Below are 14,169 nucleotides of genomic sequence, written 5' to 3'. Positions count from 1 at the left end.
CTCTTCATAACTTAAATGTTTCACACCAATGACTCGGGGGAGAGGACAAAGTGTAATGTATGCACATTTGCTGATGATACAAAGTTAGGTGGAAAGGTAAGCTTTGAGCAGGACACAAAGAATCTTCAAAAAGATTTAGCCAGGTTAAATGAGTGGTCAAGGACATGCAGATGGAATAAAATGTGGAGAAATGTGAAATTATCGACTTTGGTAGCAAGAAGAGAAAAGCGTAATCCTTTTAAAATGATGAGGGGTTTGGAAATGTTAGTATTCAAAGGATCTGGGTGTCCTTGTAAGCGAGTCATTAGAACATAAGAAATAGGAGTAGGATTCGACCAAACGGGTCTTAGAGCCTGCTCTTCCCTTCAATATGAATCACAGAAAGTTGGCATGCAGTTATAGCAAGTAACAAGGAAAGTGAAGGAATTGGAGTACAAGTGTAAAGAAGTCTTACTGGAATTGCACAGGGCCTTGGTGGGGCCACAACTGGAGTATTATATTCAGTTTTGCTTTCCTTACCTAAGGAAGGAGATACAGTACTTGCCTTAGGAGAAGCACAACAAAGGTTCATCGGAATGATTCTTGGGATGAGGGAATTGTCCTAGGAGGAAAGCTGGGTAGATTAAATCTTTATTCCCTGGAGTTCAGAAGAATGAGAGGTGACATAATTAAAACATAAAATTCTGAAGGGGCTTTACTGGGTAGATGCTGAGGGAACGCTTTCCTTGAATGGAGAGTCAAAAAGTCATTTCGGCCCAGAAGGAGGCCAATAGGCCCCTCAAGTCCATGCTGACTCTTGAGAGCAATTCACCCAGTCCCATTCTCCGGCTTATCCCCTTAGCCCTGTAAGTTTATTTCCCTCAAGTGGCTATCCAGCTTCCTATTGAGATCATTGATCATCTCCGCTTCCACCACTTTTGTAGGCAGTGTGTTCCAGGTAACTACCACTCTCTGTGTAAAAATGTTCTTCCTCATATCTCACCTGTATCTCTTGTCCAAAACCTTAAATCTGCATCCCCTAGTTCTTGTACCATTAACTAATAGGAATTGCCTTTCTTTCTCTACCTTATTTAAACCTATCATAATCTTGGACATCTCTGTCAAATTTCCCCTCAATCTCCTTTACTCCAAGAAGAACAAACCCAGCTTCTCCAACCTAACCTTGTAGCTAAGTACCCTCATCCCTGGAACCATTCTGGTAAATGCCCTTGGCACCCTCTCAAGACATTCACATCCTTCCTAAAGTGTGGTATCCAGAATGGGACATCATAATCTAGTTGTGGCTAAACCAAAGCTTTAGAAAGGTTCAGGATGGCTTCCCTATTTTTGTATTCAATGCCTCCAGTCCAAGATCCCATATGCTTTGCTAACTACTCTCTCAATATGTCCTTCCACCTTCAAAGATCTTTGCACATGAACCCTCAGGTCCCCCTGTCCTTGCGCACCCTTTAGAACTGCCTCTCCCTGGCTGTACTGCAAAAATGCATTACCTCACACTTCTCTGTATAAAATTCCATCTACCCCTGTCTGTGCATTCAGCTAGCCCTGTCCTGCAGTCGGTTAGTGTCATCCTCACTATTGGCAAATTTTGAAATTTTATCCTGTATTCCAATATCCATATACATCAAAAAAAGCAGTGGTCCTCGCAGTGACCCTTGGGGAACACCACTGTCTATCATTCTCCAGTTGAAAAACAAAGCGCTGTTTTCTGTCCTTAAGTCAATTTTTTTACCCAAGCTGATGCTGACCCTCCTATCCCATGAGCCTCAATTTTGTTAAGCAGCCTTTTGTGTGTTACTTAGTTAAGTGCTTTCTTAAAATCCACATAGACAACATCCACTGCATTTCCTTCATCAAAAAAATTAAATTAATGCAGTCAAAAACAACCTGCCTTTTTCAAACCTATGCTGGCACTCCTTAATTAACAATTTTTTTCCTTGATTATTACTTCTAAACCTTATCCACCACTGATGTTAATATGCTCACCCAGTAGTTACCAGGAATGCCTTTACACCCTTTCTTGAATAAGGGTATTACATTTGCCAATTTCCAATTCTCTGGCATCTTCCCTGTATCTAGGAGAGATTGGAAGATTATGGCAAGCCCTTCTGCTTATCTCCGCCCCCACTTCCCTTAGCAACCAGGTGTATAAGACCAGGTGACTTATCCACTCTAAGTGCAGCCTACCCTTCCACTACATCCTGCCTACCAATTTTCACTTCATTACCTCTACCATCTCTGCTTTTATTGATATTTTTTCTGCATACTCTTCTTTAGTAAACACTGATACAAAGGGGAGTCTGGAACTAGAAATCACTGTCTCAGAATAAGGGATTGGCCATTTAGGACTGAGGTAAGGAGAAATTTCAAAGGCCCATATTGTAGGATTCTGAAATCCAATTTAACATTAATTGTAAGACTCAGGGTATAACCAAAAATGAAACCACTCAAGGTACGAGTGTGTTTAGACAAGGTTCACAGATTTATTAAGTTATCAAAACAAGTACAACAGAAGTGACACTTATCAAGGCAATGGAGTCAGCTGATTCACCATGGAATGCCAGTCTTTAGTTGGCTGGGGTGCTGTCTCTTCCGAAGTTCTTCTTCTGCCTTCTTTCTGCTTTCTGCACAGTGTACCACTGAAAAGCAGGCCTCATTAACCCTTTCCAAATCACAACCACAGCCTGACCAATGCTACCCCTGAACTCTGATTGGTCCAGGCAGTGCATGATTAGATTCTGATTGGCTAGGTGAGGCATGTATAGTACATGGTCACCTCCTGATGTCCATTCTTCCAGGATAAGAAGCATGATTAGCTCATTGTCTCAGATTTTGCTTATTTAGTATGAATTCTTCATTAAATCAGAAACTTATCTTACTGTATCTGTGTGTGTTTTTGATTAGATCAGCTGCTTTTAAGTGCCTGTCTGCTTTTTGGAGGTCTCCTGCTGGTTGATATGTTTTACAGTGGCTGTTGTGTTTGTAATGGCTATTTTACTTTTAAAAACCGATTGCAAAGTTTCAACAAAGCAATATCGGAGGATTAGATAATGGGCAATACTTAAAAACCTATACCAAGTTTGTGTAACTAGTAATCTGATGTGTAATATACCTTTAAGACAAGTGTTGTAATGTAAGATCACATGATCTTAATGCCCAATAGCAGGGTAGCACAGGCTACCTCTGTGAGAAAGTCTCGAGTTATACACTGAAGAGTGAAGACAGAGTTTTGAGTTGTGAACACACAAGTGAAGCTGCTGAGTTTAGTTTGTAAATAAACAGCATGCATTTATTTTAACAACGATCTACTGATGTTCTCTGTTTCTGTACCAACTCGGTCACCCTGAAACAAGTGTGCAACCTAGATCCCTTAGCCCCAACAAACCAAGGGCACTTGATCCAACAGTAACATAAGTAGATAACAATCATCAGTATTTACAAGGTGGGCTAGGTAAAATATTCTTACACATTCAGTTGGTACAAGTAATGAGTGATAAAAGTCAAAAGGGATTGTATAGTTCCAAAACTAATCACTCACTAACAGAAGTTAAACCTAATACAAAAAGTACTTTAGATACTTTGATTCTGTATTATAACTGCACAAAACTACTAACTCCTACAATATGGTTAACTCCTACTCCCAGTTTCTCTAATCTGTCCAGTTCGGTATCAACCTTTTCCCGCAATGCATAAGGTACTGTTCTTGCCTTCATGAATCGGGGGGTCACCTCTGGGTCCACATGAATTTTTGCTTGCAGCCCCTGGATCTTCTCAAGTTCATCTTTGAAGACTGAGGCGTATTTTTGCAGCTGCTCTGGTAACCCACTTGCTCTCAGCTGGAAAATTTCAGCCCATTCTAACTTAATCGCCTTTAGCCAGTTTCATCCTAGGAGGCTTGGCCCCCTTGCCTGTTACCGCCATCAAGGACAGTTTTACCGATTGGCTTCCGCAATGGACAGTAACTCTGCTTATGCCTTTGACTTGGATGTCCTCTCCCGAATAAGTTTTTAATTTGACATCTGTTTCTTCCAAATTTAATTTATGTTCGCCATAATTCAGATATTTGAAGGTGTGTTCACCAGTTACTGTAGTGGAAGCTCCTGTGTCCACTTCCATTCTAATAGATCTGTCATTGACCTTCACTGTTACATATATTGGTTCTGTTTTCCCAACTTTCAAGTTATGCAATGGATAAATATCTGATCTGTTACTTCAGGCTCTTCTACATTGTAGATCTCACAGGGTTTTTTCTTTTGTTTGAAAGTCTGCCTGATTCTTGCCTCGCACTGTCTCATTAGGTGTCCGCTTCGATGACAATAAAAACATTTGATTTTTTTTAAACTGCCAATTATTATAAGGTTGTCTGTTTCCACCTCTGTTGCCATTATTCCATGTTTTTGCTACTAAGTCGCTTCTTTTTATTTGCCTGTTAGAGGTGGCTCTTTCCTGCTTCTCAGCAGAGACTTGCATTTTTGCGCCTTTCTTGACCGGGGCTTCCCGTCCAATGTGGAGGACGACGCCATTTTGTGCTCCCTGCTTGACTTTTGAATCCTTTGCTGCACTTTCCATGGCCATTGCTATCTCTACTGCCTTCTTAAAACCAAAATTTGATTCAGACAGTAATCTCTTCTGAATCGTATCCTCATTTACACTGCACGCTAAATGATCTCTGAACATGCCATTTTAAGATGTACCAAACTCCCAGGGCAGAATTTTCTGGCTGACGTGCAGGTGGCGGAGCCTGCACATCAGCGCTTAAAATGTCGCGCGCTGACGTCGCGCAAGCGTCCCGACGTCAGCGCGCAGCATCGCGATATTTCGGTCGGCGGGCGCTCACAGCAGCGGGACGCTCGCCCGCCATTAATTAAAGGCCTCGTTAAGGCCCTTAACTTGCCAATCGTTGATGATTTTGAGAAGCCCGTGCGAATTTCGGCTCGGCGCACGGGCCCAACGGGCAGGCGGGTAGGTGATTTTTTTAATTAAAACTCATTCACTGGCGGGATAGTGGACTCAGGGAGGTTGTTCATGTTTTTCATGAAGTATTTAATGCAGAAATTGTTTTAAACTCACCTGTGTGATTGTTAGCAGTTCACATCGATTTCCAGGACCTTTTTGTGTACTTTGCAACCAGTCTGCAGAAAGTAATCTTTATCGGGCCTGCAGCTTTCCGGAGGCCTCCATTTAGCCTGGGGGTATGGGTTCTGACATCTCCACTGGAGGCAGCTCCTCTGAGGAGGAAGGGAGGGATAAAATAAGGAGGAGGCCAGAGTGGATAATCAGCCTCGAGGGGAACCACCTTTGAGAAGCCAGGCGCAGGCCCAAGAGATGCAGGGCCAAGAGGTTGTCCAAGGTGGAAGGGGCCGCAGAAGACGCCACTCTCATGCTGCCAGGGTATACAGGTGGCAAAGCAGCTACCTCAATATGACTGAGGTGCAGTGCTGAAGGAGGCTCCATCTGTCAAGTGAGACAGTTACCGATATCTGTCAGATGATTGGCCCTGAGATCTCCCCTAACTGTGTGGGCGGACACCCCATGCCAGCGGCTCTGAAGCTCACAGTTGCCCTCCACTTCTATGCCTCTGGCTCCTTCCAGGGCTCGGTGGATCTTTGCGGTGTCTCCCAATCAGCTGTCCACACTTGTGTCAAGCAGGTTACAGACACTCTGTTCAGACGTGCATTGACCTTCAACCACTTCCGCTGCGACCAGGCAAGTCAGACACAGCGAGCCAGAGGCTTCGCGGCCATTGCTGGCTTCCCCCGCGTCCAGGGTGCAATAGACTGTACACATGTGGCCATCAAGGCGCCAGCAGGTGAGCCCGGTGCCTTCGTCAACAGGAAGGGCTTCCACTCCATGAACGTGCAGATAGTGTGTGATCACAGGATGCTGATTCTACAAGTCTGTGCAAGGTACCCAGGCAGCTCCCATGACGCCTACATCCTCAGACACTCCCAGGTGCCGGAGCTCTTCAGTGCTCCGGCTCGGCTGGATGGTTGGCTGCTGGGTGACAAGGGCTATCCCCTCAGAAGGCGGCTCATGACACCTCTCTGCTATCCAAGAACAGAAGCTGAGCAGTGCTACAATAGGAGCCAGTGCACCACAAGGGCTGTGGTGGAGAGAGCCATCGGTCTTTTCAAGATGCGCTTCTGTTGCCTGCACCGCTCAGTGTGCACACTCCAGTACCCCCCAGATCGCTTCAGTGTGATAGTGGTAGCATGCTGCGCTCTGCACAAACTTGCGCTGGAAAGGGGGGATGCAGTTGACGATGAAGACCTTGACACACTGGATGAGGCTGCACATGATGAATCCAGCAATGGCTCAGAGGATGAGGAAGCACAGGGCGATGATGAGGGGCAGCACGCCGACCCGCTACTACACCAAGGAGGCAGGGACACCCGGGACAATTTAATCCAATGAGCCTTCAGCTAGCTCCACATACATGGATCAGCAGGAGCAGCATTGCCTGGCGCTTCCACACGTGGCACTTAGGTGCTACATCTTCCACCTTATCAGCTGCAACTAAGGGCTTCATACATAAACATCAATGTCCACTCAAACACTCATGATATGTCTGTGAAACATACAAATGCAGCACAAAGGAAACACCCTCAGCCATGGTCAGAAAAGTGGACTTTATTCTGTCCAACATCAAACAGAAATGTATCCATGACAAACATAACTATTTGTTCCATAATCTAAGGCCAACTCAAAATCACCAGTGACATACCTGTTGAGTGCCTAATGTGCCTTATGCTTTCGTTTGCGGGTGCTACGTCTAGGTGCCACCCCATCGCTCGGAGTGGCTTGTGAGACAGCCTGCTGACTCTGCTGTCCTGTTGGCCTCGATGACCTTGGCGGGCGTCCTCTGGCCCGTGGAGACTGTGATGGCCCCGCCTGGGAGGGAGTGGCCAGTTCCAGAACTGGCACCTCCCCAGTTGTCACAGCCTCAACAGATGCAACGGTCACTGGCAGAGGGGCGGAGGAGCTGCTGCCCTCATCCGGAGCACCCTGAGAGGAGCTCGCAGCGACGACAGGCAGCTGCTGTGCCAATGTGAGGTCCCATTGGACCTCCCTGCTCACCGCAGATGCATGGGCACCGAGCGGCGACACTTGGTACCCAGAACATCTCCCACATTGGGAATGACCACCCGTGGCCATTACCGCTGTGAGGGCTTGCAGGTCAGAGTGTAACCCAATCAGAAGAGTCTCCATCCGATCGAACCCCCTCTCCATGAGAGTTGCCAATCTCTCAGTGGAGGAAGCCTGAAGCTCTGTCCTGAGGTTCATGCCTTCACATGCACTCTACCTGGACTCCTCCATCGCAGAGCCAACTGAAGCATACCCTCATGCAACCCTGCCAGATACAAACGCGATTCCTGCCGCTTGTCCGGCAGCTGCTGCATTGGTGACAACTCCAGAGGCACATCATCAGTGCCGGACTCAGCATGTGCCTGGTTCCCTGCAGCCCTCCAGCTGCTGGTGCCATTGGCACTCTCTGTCCCTGCCATCTCCTTCAGCGATTGTGAAGTGCCCTCTCCACTGTGACCCGGGACACTAGCCGATGTTAAATTCCCCACCAAGGTGTTTGTGTCTGCGCTGGTGCCTGCCTGGCTGAAATGATGTGCCGCAAGTTGCACACCTTGGGCCTCAGGCGTGGAGGGGGGACTACGGTGTCTTTTGGCGCAGCCATGTGGTTGTGATGCTGAAATTAACAACAAGGACAGTGCATCAGTTAGCGTACAGTCAGTTAAACCTTTCATCCCTTTCCCCTCCAGCCTCATAAGTCGCTCACCCTTCAAGACCCTAAGGAGACGAACATTGGTAGGGCGGAAAAGAGTCAAGAGGAGGCCCAAACATTAGACGCACATACAGACAGGCTGGTCAGATGGCCTCAGGAATGCCACATGGCATGTTATGCACCATTGGAGTGGGGAGAGTGCAGAGGTACCTGACCTGGATGCATGCTGGCTTGGATAGTTGCGGTGCTGAGGAAACATCGCAAACACTTGCAACATTTGCCGTGGATCACAGCAGATTGACAGCTCACATTATTGACCTTCATACTGTTATGAGGGGCATAGAACAGGTGGACAGAAGGCAACATTTCCCCTTGGCGCAGGGATGACTAACGTGATGGCATTTATTTAAGTTGAGTGCCATGAGGTTGACAGGTGAGGTGCTGAGGACCTTTTGGACAGAGTAATATGGGGCGCATTGGCTGAAAGGATGGTGGAGGTACCAACCTCCCTAAGATGCAATAAGTCTTTGGCTGTGCAGCAGCGATGCCATGGCATGTTAGGCCATGGGGATAGTGCTCACAAATGGAATAAGGTGACTTTAGAAGGTGCTGGAGACGCTCATCCTCAAGGGGACGAGGGACCTTTGCGTCTGACCCACACATCTGACTGTAACAGTCTGTGAATGAGCAGTGTTGCAGCATTAACGATTGCAGCAGCCATCAGTGCTTTGGATGGTGGGCAGACAGAGTGGATGGGACTGTGGACCTCAAATACCTGGCTGCTGCACCCCAGCCTCGCCGACACCTGCCGCCCTGGCTGCCTGTCTCCTCCCCAGCTCCATGGCCTGCTCTTCGTAGGTGGTGAGGCGCTGGAGCAGAGCGTGGCCACCACCAGTCCTCTGGCACTCCTTTAGATTGTGCTCAGTTTTTGCCTGCAGAACAGAGAAGAGGATTTATTGGGGCTGATCACTCATGTACTCTGCACGCGCACACCGCACCCCAACCACAGTGGGCAATCTGAGGCCTCCAGCGGCTCCTGTCCACACTACTGGTGATCAGTCCCCAGAAGATAGTACGGCTGGTCCCAACCCCCTCCCCCAACGGCCACCTTGGACACATTTGGCGTCCATCACTTTGAATAACACATGGGTCTTAGCACCCATGGCAAGGAGGCACAACTAGGTGCGGCGCCAAGGCCAGCAGATGGCACTTGGCCACGACACCTTGAGGCTCCCCTTCCACTATCTCATCACCATCAATATGACATGTGTTGAAATTCTGAGTATGTGTCCAGCTGCCTCCCCTGCAGGTTGCCCCCAGACTACTCAAATGCGACAAACACCAACATATGCTGCGGGGAGAACCCATCTTCTCCTCAACCACTAAGGCTGATGTAAGCATGGTCATATCAGTTTTCCCACCCAGCGTGCGCCAAACGCCCAATGCAGTAACGACACTAAGACGTGGGGGGTGCTCAAAGGCTACCTGCTGGGTCAAATGGCCAAGGCTGACATGGTATTCACCCTTCCAGAGCCCAGCAAATCATTGAATCTCTTGCGGCACTGCGTTCTGTGTGCCACACATCATCATGGGCGCTTACTGCATCACCCACCTCCTCCCACGCCTGCCTGGTGACATGGTGGTGGGGGGGGCCGTCCTCCTCCCATCCTCCGGATACAAAATATCCTGATGGCTGGACACCTCTTGGAGGTGGACAGCAAGGCATGCATCTGAGAAGCGAGGGGCACACTGGCCCCCCGCTGGCCTCTCCTGCAGCCTGCCCCCCTCCTCCTGCTCCTGCTCCTGTCCTCTGAGAGCAGCCTGTCTCTCTCTGCAAGTGGCCATGGTGCACTGCCTCAACGAGGCTGCCTGGCCACTCTTTACACAGACAGCCGATTCCCCATTGGAACCGGCGGTCTGAGCACGCCCACCTCCACAACGATTTTCCCATTCTACATAGGAGTCGTTAACCCACTGGGCGGGCCTTAATTGGCCCACCCGCCCAAAATGGCGGTGCGGCCCGTTTTGGTAGCAGCAATCGGCTGCCCACCCGCTGCCGAGTCGGTCGGGCCCGCCTGCCCGTCAAGGGCAAAATTCTGCCCCCAATGTTATGTTAATTGTTTCAAACTTGCCACATAACGAGCAGACTTTGAATCAATCCATAGGTTTTACTCCCACATGTGGATAAGAGGATCGCTCGCCTCTTCTCTTCCCCCGCCATGTAATTCGCTGGAAAAAGAATGCAAGGCATTCAATATAATGAGACCAATCGTCCATGGCTGGATCAAAAGGATCAATTCTTCTGAATTGCAGCATTCTGTGAGGGGATTGCTGCGATGATTAGGATGGAAATTCTACTTACAATTACCATGCGAGGCGCAGCCCAATTTCGTTTCTCATGATTTCTTTCATTAACTTGTTTTATTCTCGAAGCCAATTTATTGTATCTTCGCTGTTTTCCATGCTTTTTCCTGTTTCTTCCTCATCGCCAGTTTGTTGGGATTTATAGATCCGGGTTGCACGCTTGTTTTGGGTTGACTGAGTTGGTACAGTAGACACAGTAGATCAGTAGACACTTCTTAGGTGGAACACATTCTGTTTATTTTCAAAGATATTCAGCTGCTACACTTGTGTGCTTACAACTCAAACCCTGTCTCCACACTACAGACTCTAACTATAGAATCCTGACTATTGAGGTAGCCTGCGCTACTCCTCTATTGGATACTAAGATCATGTGATCTTCCATTGTAACATTCTTCTTAAGGTTATATTACACATCAGATTACCACAATGACCTACTCCTGTGTCAGTTTTTTGTGTTTTTACGATTGGGAGATTGGTTAGGAGGTAGACGTAGGGATAACGTGTATATACTTGTACTGGAAGCAAGTGACAAGTGGTATCCCACAAGGGCTAGGGATGGAGCCTCACATTTATTAATCACTTAGATAATGCAATAGAGAACCATATATTCAAGTTTGCTGGTGACACAAAGATCGCTGGTATGATAACCAATGTAGACAGAAACATAAAATTACAAAGAGACATTGATAGACCAAATGAATGGGCACAACTGTGGCAGATGGATTTCATACAGGAAAATGCAAGGATATCCATTTTAGATCAAAACAGAGGTAAGATCCAAGTATTGTTTAAATAGTGAGAAGCTAGGTACAAAGAGATTTAAGGATCTATGCACATCAATCACTAAAGTGTAGTTGTCAGATATAAAATATAATCAAAATGGCTAATGGAATGTTAGCTTTTCTAACAAGAGAACGAGAATATAAAAGGTTTTGCTAGACAAAGCTCTGGTTAGACCACAACTTCAGTACTGTACACAGTTCTGGGCAGTGCACCTCAGAAAAGACATATTGCCCTTGGAGGGAGTGCAGTGCAGATTTTTCTTTTTAATTCATTCACGGGATGTGGGCATCGCTGGCTGGGCCAGCATTTATTGCCCATCCCTAGTTGCCCTTGAGAAGGTGGTGGTGAGCTGCCTTCTTGAACTGCTGCAGTCCATGTGGTGTATGTACACCCACAGTGCTATTAGGAAGGGAGTTCCAGGGTTTTGACCCAGCGACAGTGAAGGAATGGTGATGTATTTCCAAGTCAGGATAGTGACTAACAGGGGAACTTCCCATATGTCTGCTGCCCTTGTCCTTCTAGATGTTAGTGGTCATGGGTTTGGAAAGTGTTGTTGAGAAGCCTTGGTGAAGTCCTGCAGTGCATCGTTTAGATGGTACACACTGCTGCTACTGTGCGTCAGTTTAGAGGGAGTGAATGTTTGTGGATGTGGTGCCAATCAAGCAGGCTGCTTTGTCCTGGATAGTGTCAAGCTTCTTGAGTGTTGTGGTAGCTGCACTCATCCAGGCAAGTGGGGAGTATTCCATCACACCCTGATTTGTGCTTTGTAGATTGTGGACAGGCTTTGGGGAGTCAGGAGGTGAGTTACTTGTCGCATGATTCCTATCCTCTGACCTGCTCTTGTAGCCACAGTGTGTATATGGCTGGTCCAATTCAGTTTCTGGTCAATGACAACCCCCAGCATGTTGATAGTGGGGGTGTTATGACCAATGCAGTTGGTAAAGCGGAGTTAAAAATCCCAGAGGGAAACCTTAAACAACTGTCATAACCTATAATTTAAGTGTTATGTTTGAGATGCGACTCTAAATTCAGGAATCAGACCATCAGTTCTTGAGATTTTACACTAAGCTAATTGAAACATTTTATTAATTTACAGGGTAAAAATATATATACACATGGCTACAAATTACTACTATCATAACTTTTAACAAATTCCCAAACTAATCTCCATTAAGGCAACAGCAACCCATAGACTTAACCAAACCTCAGGCAAAGCATTTTCATCTTATGAATTCAAAATTAGGTTTTTTTCACTGTGGAGCCAGTTGGAGGCTTGCAGCTGCCTTTTGATCTTTCATTGCCTCTGCTCTGCACACCCGGAAACTACTGAAGTTATACCCACCACCACTGATTGAATTCAAATTCTCATTGTCTCACCAGTCTCTTTGAACTTTACCTTTAAAAATTAAACCCCATTCATTGTACCAAATTTTATTAGTAATATAAACGTATTGCTTGGTAGCTGCTAGAAAGGCATCAAGTTTTCACTCCACTTCTTGAATGCTCAATTTTAAAAACGCAAATGCATTCTACCTCTCTGTTTACATCTCAAACTAGTACATATCAAAGCATCCAGATTAGCTGACTTTAATCCAATTAAGACATATCCACAGACTAAACCTTTATTTAATAAGACAAATATTTTCCAAAATATTATATACATTAATAGCTTCATGACAGGGAGATTCAGTGATGGTAATGCCATTGAACATCAAGGGGCGATGGTTGGATCCTCTCTTGTTGGAGATGGTCATTGGCTGACATTTGTGTGGCATGAATGTTACTTGCCACTTGTCAGCCCAAGCCTGGATATCGTCCAGGTCTTGCTGCATTTGGACACGGACTTCTTCAGTATCTGCAGAGTTGCAAATGGTGCTGAACATTGCGCAATCATCAGCGAACATCCCCACTTCTGACTTTATGATGGAAGGAAGGTCATTGATGAAGCAGCTGAAGGTGCTTCACTACTCTGAGGAACTCCTGCAGTGGTGCCCTGGAGCTGAGATGACTAGCCATCAACAACCACAACCACCTTCCTTTGTGCTAGATATGACTCCAACCAGCAGAGAGCTTTCCCCCTGATTCCCATTGACTCCAGTTTTGATAGGGTTCCATGATGCCACACTCAGTCAAATGCGGCCTTGATGTCAAGGGCAGTCACTCTCACCTTACCTTGGGAGTTCAGCTCTTTTCTCCATGTTCGAACTAAGGCTGTAATGAGGTCAGGAGCTGAGTGGCTCTGGCGGAACCCAAACTGGGCGTCAGTGAGCAGGTTATTGCTAAGCAAGTGCCGCTTGATAGCACTGTTGATGATCCCTGTCATTACTTTACTGATGGTCGAGAGTAGGCTGATGGTGGCTGATGGCCGGATTGGATTTGTCCTGCTTTTTGTGTACAGGACACATACCTGGGCAATTTTCCATATGTTGTCAGGGCCCATAGCCTTTGCAGTATCTAGTGCCTTTAGCCTTTTCTTGATATCACATGGAGTGAATCGAATTGACTTCAGGCTGACATCTGTGATGCTGGGGACCTCAGGAGGAAGCCGAGATGGATCATCCACTCACTCGGCACTTCTGGCTGAAGATTGTTGTGAATACTTCAGCCTTATCTTTTGCACTGACGTGCTGGGCTCCTCCATCGTTGAGGATGGGGATATTTGTGGAGCCTCCTCCTCCAGTGAGTTGCCCACCACCATTCATGACTGGATGTGGCTGGACTGCAGAGCTTAGATCTGATCCATTGGTTGTGGGAATCATTTAGCTCTGTCTATCACTTGCTGCATATGCTGTTTGGCACACAAGTAGTCCTGTGTTATAGCTCCACCAGGTTGACACCTCATTTTTAGGTATGCCTGGTGCTGCTCCTGGCATACTCTCATGCACTCTTCATTGAACCAGGGTTGATCCCCTGGCTTGATGGTAATGGTAGAGTGGGGGATATGCTGAGGTTACAGATTGTGTTTGAGTACAATTCTGCTGCTGCTGATGGCCCACAGTGCCTCATGGATGCCCAGTCTTGAGTTGCTAGATCTATTCGAAATCTATCCCATTTAGTACAGTGGTAGTGCCACACAACAGTATCCTCAATGTGAAGGTGGGATTCGTCTCCACAACGACTGTGCGGTGGTCATTCCTACTGATACTGTCATGGACAGATGCATTTGTGGAAGGCAGGTTGGTGAGGATGAGGTCAAGTATGTTTTTCCCTCTTGTTGGTTTCCTCACCACCTGCCGCAGACCCGGTCTAGCAGCTATGTCCTTTAGCACTCGGCCAGTAAGCCACTC

The sequence above is a fragment of the Cetorhinus maximus genome, chromosome 24 (assembly GCF_964194155.1).
Source record: "Cetorhinus maximus chromosome 24, sCetMax3.hap1.1, whole genome shotgun sequence".
Taxonomy (NCBI): domain Eukaryota; kingdom Metazoa; phylum Chordata; class Chondrichthyes; order Lamniformes; family Cetorhinidae; genus Cetorhinus; species Cetorhinus maximus.
This window is presented reverse-complemented; position numbering follows the sequence as displayed.